This window comes from Miniopterus natalensis, chromosome 2 (assembly GCF_054644295.1).
Source record: "Miniopterus natalensis isolate mMinNat1 chromosome 2, mMinNat1.hap1, whole genome shotgun sequence".
Classification (NCBI taxonomy): domain Eukaryota; kingdom Metazoa; phylum Chordata; class Mammalia; order Chiroptera; family Miniopteridae; genus Miniopterus; species Miniopterus natalensis.
Genome location: NC_142082.1, coordinates 6,621,190 through 6,628,388, shown reverse-complemented (window position 1 = coordinate 6,628,388; position 7,199 = coordinate 6,621,190).

The following is a 7,199-nucleotide window of genomic DNA, read 5'->3' as shown; positions in this document are numbered from 1 at the left end:
GTTTTCTCTTTTCTCTGTGACCCCCCCCCCCTTCAGTCTCTGGGAAGATGGGAAGGGCAGGCTCGGGGGCAGAGGTTTGGGTCCACGTTGGAGCCGGTGCAGAGACACAGGTGGTCGCCCGACTTGGGTGGAGCCCAGCTGGGACCAACTAGCTCCCCGCTCGCTGCTGGCTTCCCCCAGCTCGCTGCCTCTCCTGGGAGTTGTTCGGTTTGATTAACTACAACACTAATTGGCCGAGGCCCAGGAAGAGCCCTGAGTTGGGGCGAGGCGAGTCCTGTTTCCCCTTGATTTAAGAGAGAGAGGCAGGTCTGCACCCCCATCTTAACAAGCAGCAGAGTAATTGGGGAGTGATTGGCTCCAGGAGGCAGAGCCTCAGCTCTGCTGCCCACATAGAGAATCCCGTCGGCTCGAAGCGACGAGGGTGGGGTGATGGGGTCGGGGAGCCAGGCCTCGGGCAGGCGTATGAAATGGGTCTCCTTGTCTGGAGGGCAGGAGTCTGCTTATGGGGTGAGAACTTGTGTTTTAGGGCTGGTTTCCCCGGCAGTCACCAAACACACTGCTCAGAACAGGGAGGGGCTGGATAGAGGCCCAGAGAGAGGAAGCTACTTGGCGGGGGCCACAGTGACCGGTGGCAGCATCGGGGAAATCCGAGGGTCCTGAGACCTGGTGCAATATTCTAGGTCCCACTGCCTCCTGGAAGCTCTCAGGGGTTGTGTGTGTGTGTGTGTGCACGCTCGAGGGAGAGAGAACTCACACACCTGGCCTCTCTCTCCCCAGCACTCCCGCCCCAGGGCAAGAGAGGAGCGGACCCTCACCGGTGAGTCAGGAAGAATGAATGCAGAGACTGGGCCGCCAGGAGAGGCCTGCTTGGGGCCAGCCCTGCCAGCGAAGTGGGCGACAGCTGTCTTCTCCATTTTGGCATCCGGTTAGTAGGCTATTTTACTTCTTATGTGAAGCTACATTCTCCAACATGGTCTTTATCTAAGGTGACATTCTGGCTTTAATGTGACAACTCTGGTGGTCTTTCTCATTTCCGTGAAAACCTGGGTAGGAAAAAAGGGGGCTATTGGGTCCCTGCAGGCCTCTAAAAATGACAGTGGGCTCTAGCCACAGGTTGCTCCATGAAGGCAGGCCACCAATTCGGGCTGCCACTGTGAAGTAGCACCCAGTGCCTTCTCTGGGTGACAACTTGGATCATGTGGTTGAATCCTGGATTCTCTCCTCCCGTGACTGATGCAGGGCCGGGGCCTGGGAGGCCAAGGGGGAGGCAGGCTCTGCTCAGGCCTCAGCTGCCCGAGAATCAGGAGGGAGTCCCCTTTTCCAGGCTGACACTCCAGCACCCTGAGAGTCTGGCTCCCTCAGAAATAACATGCCACTCTGAATTTCAATGATCTGTCCTCCTGGGAAATTCTTCCGTGCGACAGGACTGTTCATACATGAAAAGTAATAAGGGAACATGATAGCTCAGAAATCAGTGTTTTGGGGGCTGCAAAACTCCAGTAGCCTGTGGACAGTTCCTGGGAGGAAGGGCCCTATTTTGATCTGCCAGGCGACACATTGACAAAGTTTCTGCTTGATGCGAAGGGTATCTTACAGGAGCGATTTTTGCAAGGACCAGGCCTGAGGTGGTGCAAGGGGCAGAAGTGAACGTTTATGTGTAAACTTTGTGGGCAGAGCGAAGATGGGAAAAGAGAATATAATCGGGTCTGGCCTATCCAGGGAGAGGGGCAGAGGGCGGCCCGGCGGGTGGTGTCTTAGGGTTCAGGTCCCTGGCGCTGCAGCTTCTCCAGGGATGCTCACCAGGGGGCGCTGGAGCCCTTCCTGAGAGTGCCTGGGACGGACGTGACCTGGAGGGATGTGGGAGCAGCGGCCCCTGGCCCCAGGTCCTCCCAGCCCTGCACCCTCCTTGGGATTTCAGGAGGAAGAAGTGTCCTAAAGGCCCTGTCCAGTGGGCCACCTGATGTTAGGATGGCTTTTCGGATCCCCGGAGACTGAAGGGGAAAGCAAGAGGGCAGCCCTGTGATGGACGGTAATCCTAGGGGAAGACGCTGTGCCCGTGATACCCTCCAGGGCTGCTTCTCTCAGTGCTGGCCGCCTCGACTGGTTCTCCCTACGTCAACCCTGTGTCTCCTCTGTGTCTTCAGGGGCACTTGTGGACAGTGTGGAGCCCCAAGCATAAAGCCCAGGCCTCCCCTTTTTTCTAGACTATAGGGTGGAACCTGGAAATAATGTCCTAGCTGGAGATTTTAAAATCTGCTTGTTTAAATATAACTCTTTGCAAATAAATTAGGGACAAGGGACTCTTGTTTCCTGAGATATCTTGGGTATTTATTTGAAGTCCATCTGGTCTACCAGAGCCCTATGGTTTTTCTTTTAAGTCTTAGAAAGATATGTGGTTAGACACCTGAGCAGTTGCAGATAAGAAAGCTTCCCCCAAGGTAAATCCAGTGGGAAAGAGGGAGGGAGGGAGGGAGGGAGAGAGGGAGAGAGGGAGAGGGAGATGGGGAGAGGGAGAGAGAGAGAGAGGGGCATCATGGGTGTAGAGACAGGAGTCTTGTGGGAGAATCTCTGGATAATTAACTTTGGATGGAGATTCCAGATAGGGCAGTTTCTTCACTTACATGCTCATTAATCTCAACGCGATAAGAGCCCCAGGTGGGAGAGAGCCTGGGGTGTGCTTCCTCCCAGGCTCCACCCAGCGGTTCCATTTTCAGCCGCTCAGCCCCGTAAAGAACTCGTCACTTCAACTCCTTGGGCATTTGTGCTCCCGTCACACCCACTGATGAAATGAACTTGTGACGTTTTTAAAGAATTCATTTCGACCCCGGATTTTCACTTGTAAACCCGGTCAGTCCTGTGCAGGGAGGTATGCTGCACAGAAATACCCGTGGTGGGCGGATTGTGGGAAATCTGTGCACGCGTGGAAAAGGGGCCATTTCCCCTCCTAAGTGCAGGCCAAGTGCCTGTGGCCAGGGCACGGCCCACGACTCACCCCGTAAGCAGGGAGACCATACGGTAACCAAGCCACTGTCTTGCCCTAGAAGTTACAATTTATGCTTCCAATTTTAATTTTCCTCAGCTGAGGCCCCTGAGGGTTTATTAAATTTGCTTTGTGGAACCCATTAACTCTAAACTGAATAACGGTGTTACTCTAGGCTTAGAATCAGTTTACAGTAAACTTTCTGCGCGCAGGACTCTAGGAATCCTCTATTTCTCCGTGACAGAATTTTAAGTCAGTTCGTAAATGAAAAGGTTTGCTCAATTTACCTGGAAGTTCCTGGTAATTAACTGACACCGAGACTGCTGCGTACAGAGGTGGTGAAGAGCACATGAGGACTCTGGCGAGAGAGGGCGTTTATTATGTGGCTTCGATGGGAAGGTTAGAAGGCCCCAATGGCTCGTCGTTACCTCTTCGGTACTCTGGCTTAACTCTGTGGTGAAAACGGGTAGTGATGGTTTACAGCTAATTTTTATTTTGTCGTTGGTTTGATAGGATGAGTAATTTAGAGAGAATCTAGCTGAATAGCCTGGCACATGCATGTATGAAAATCAACGGTCTTTCTTTAGAAGTTTTTCAGGAACGGCAAGGGCATTAACATTGCACGGCAGACTTTCTTATCCAAGGTGGGGCGGGGCTGAGGAACTGGAAATACCAGCAGGCGGAGGGGCCTGAGGGTGCCTGCTCTGTTAATAGGTCTGGGCATCTCTGCGTTATGGAAGATGCATGTTGTGACTCTAAATGATGGCAGCTTTGGAAAGACCAAGTGCTCTGAGGGAATGGGGGTGGGGAAGGAGTGTCCCCAGGACCTTCCTGGGAAGTGTTCCTAGGCTGTGTGATGTAGTGGAAGGTACTTGCTGTTAGGAAATCTCTGCTCACCTTGGCTTGAAACGCTTCTGTGAACTTGGGTAACTCACCCAAACTTCTGGCTCCAACTGCTAGAACCTGATGCATTTCATGGGCTGGGTGCTATAATCAGCTGGCTCTTCTGAAGGAAAGTGGGGTAGGTCTGGGCATGTGTGGAAGGGGTAAGAGCTACGTTGCCCTTCACAGCTTCCCAGGGGTGGGCTGCTCCATTCTGCAGGAGCTCACGTGGCCCCTGAGGCTGGTGGAGGCACTTCTGGGTCCCAGGGGACCTCTTCCTCCTTGGTTACAGCAGGTGAGCTTCTGTGAGCGCTGCCCACAGACAGACAGGATGGCGGACCAGGCCTTCCAGGCCTCCTTTTTTGGAGCCCTTCTTTCAAAAGCACCTCAGCTGCTTTGCTGCCCAGCCTTTGAGAGAGACTGTTTCGCTTGGGTGCAGCCAGGAAAAACGAAAGGTGGTGCAGAGAGCAGTGGGCCCTGTTTGACGGTGCGTCAAAGGCAGAATCTCCCCTCATCTTTGGAAGTGCTTGGGATTGGGGTTAATGTGAGGTGTTTATAGTCAGGTGTTGGGCTATGTTCAGGTCTGGCACTTAAAACCACAGGCAACTATTTGGCACTGTGTGATGACAGTCATCAGTTGAATGCAGCGTTCACAGGGCAGCCCAGAAATCTCACTCTTAAAACAGTGTTTTTCTTCGCATTCATGCAGACATTACTTTTAAGGAAAGCAGCGTAGAAAATGAAAGTAGGAATCTGCATGCATTTTTCTGGATTTTCCTGGTTTGAGCATGTTAAACTCTAATTTGAAGAGAAAAAACAAATCCTAGACCAGTTTGCCAAGTGGAGTGACCTGATTCTTGTTGGATCAACATGTTATCTGCCTTTTCAGACTAGAATCAGAGCCCTGGCCCCCCGGCCTGGAACCGCTGAACCAAGCACCCCAATCAGCCGGTTTCCATGTAGATTTCAACATCTCCAGGAGGTTGGGAGCCCATCAGGCCCGGACTGATTGTTCTAATCAAGTGTTTTAATTAAGCACAGCACTTATTGCCCTGATCACAGGAACAGGCCTGCTCTCCAAGAGTGTGTGTGTGTGTGTATTAATTCAGTGCAGTGGTAATGTTTGGCTTTGTGGGTGTGTAGACCATGGAGGGTCCCTTGCCAAGTGCACACTGCTGAGACTGGCAGTCTGGCCACTGGACACAGACACAATAAAAATTAAAGTTATTACCAACTGGGCTGCCGATGAATCACTACCCCAACAACTATATATTTACATCTTCTGCTCTAACACACAAAAGCAATACTGGCTAGCCCAAGGTTTTTATTTATTTATTATTACTTCTTACTGATTTCGGGGGGGGGGAGGGGAAGAGAGAGAGAGACAGAGAGAGAGAGAGAGAGAGAGAGAGAATCATCAGTGATGAGTCATTGATCGGCTGCCTCCTGCACGCTTCCTGCTGGGGATCGAGCCCACAACCCCCAGCATGTGCCCTGACCGGGAATTGAACCGTGACCTCCTGGTTCATGGGTTGATGCTCAACCACTGAACCACCCCAGCCGGGCTAGCCCAAGATTTTTAAAGAACTGTATAAACACACACACATTGGGTTGGCTTTTATTGGAATGCCTAGATGCAATCTATAGTCATCAAGTTATGGAAAATTCAGGTCACATAGAAAGTTAAGAAGGCAAATGAAAAGAACAATACAAATCAGACAAAATTTACATCTCAAAATATCATGAAAGCATTTCGACTGGCTTTGCCTAAAATACTTTGAATATCAATTTCTTTTTCTGTAAGCTAATTCTGTTCATTATACAGTCCCCCACACCCCCAGCTCTTAGAAAAAGGTCTTTTGTTACATACTCCCCAAGGTCACTACTTCTTGTAAAAGCATGTCCCGATCACAAGTCTTTTTAGAAAGAAATAGGCTCATTATACCTACTAACAAGACACTAATTGGGTTGATTCGACTTCATCTAAAATAAGCACCAGGAGATACTGTAAATCTGTTAGTTACGGGGCCAGTGAGAAGGACCGGTCCATGCCGAGAGGAGGGTTAGATAACGACTGCACTTCTGTCATGTGGTACAAGCTTCTCATGGTCAACACATCAGGAGCATTTCTGAGAATTTAGACTCAGAGCCTATTTCAACCAAAAGTACTAACAGCATGCTCAACACAGTCCTGCGGAGACTCCATCCAACAGAACTGCAAACACCTAAGTTAACAGTTAAAAAATGAAACGGAAAACAGAGCCATGTTTATGTGGTTTGAAATCTCATAGTTTTCTAAATTGGGGCTTCATAATACTTGCCAAAGGATTCCCAGGATAAAAAATATTAATGCTAATCTGTGCTTTCATTCTAATAAAATATCAGCATTCATTAGAAGATTAATTACTTCGGTATGCTCTACCAAATACACAAAGACAGTAATAGCACTGATACTGTAAATTCAGTAGCTATTTCGAAACTTTCCCAGCCAATCTGTTTAATAAACACGCCTACTGTGCAATTTAGAGTATGTGATACATACAAAGCAGTTAGAAAATTATTTTCAATACATCACTTGAACCTTTATATTTTACGACATGTTCACTTGCTATATCTGATCACCATTGTACATAGAGGAAAACAGTGTGTACTATAGCTCAATGAACTGAGAAATATTTTCTAAAAATATTTTTGTGGCTGAATTTAGTGCTCACGAAAGAGGTTTGCGAGGGCGGCCACGCTGGCCCAGAAGCGCAGACGCGGGCTCCGCTGGGGCCCAGGCGCGGGCGTGCGGAGTGCACGCCTGTCGGTTCACCTCCAGCTGGACCTGCCGCCCCGGCTCCCCCCAGAGCAGAGGCTGCCATTCAAACCAGCTCCCAGGGTGGCTGGGGGCCTGTGGGCTTACAGGAGCTTTTGTCTCTCTTTGGTGTCCCTCTTGGTGACCCCAGGGTCCAAAACCAAGACTAACAGAGTGACCCTGACCTACTCCATCTGGCTCTCCCCGCTGCTGGGTTTCTGCTGTCTTTCCTACATCTCCAGACACATGTGTATGGTCAGGACCACATCAGATCCTTTCCTCCTCACAGTTTCCCCGGGGGCATCTGATGTGGTCTCTTGCCTCTATCGTGAAATGGAGCTTCAAGGAACGGTAAAAACCCTGTGGTTAAATTACATCAACTCCCCACTGACTCTTAGGGGCGAGAGGGCAGCTGGAACACCTCCTGCCTTTTTTTTGTTTTTTCATATCTTCCATTGCATTTCACCAGCCTTAGTTTTCTACTGTGCCTCTCAGCTGCTATTGGCGAGGACACTGGCCTGAGAAAGAGAAGGAAGAGAA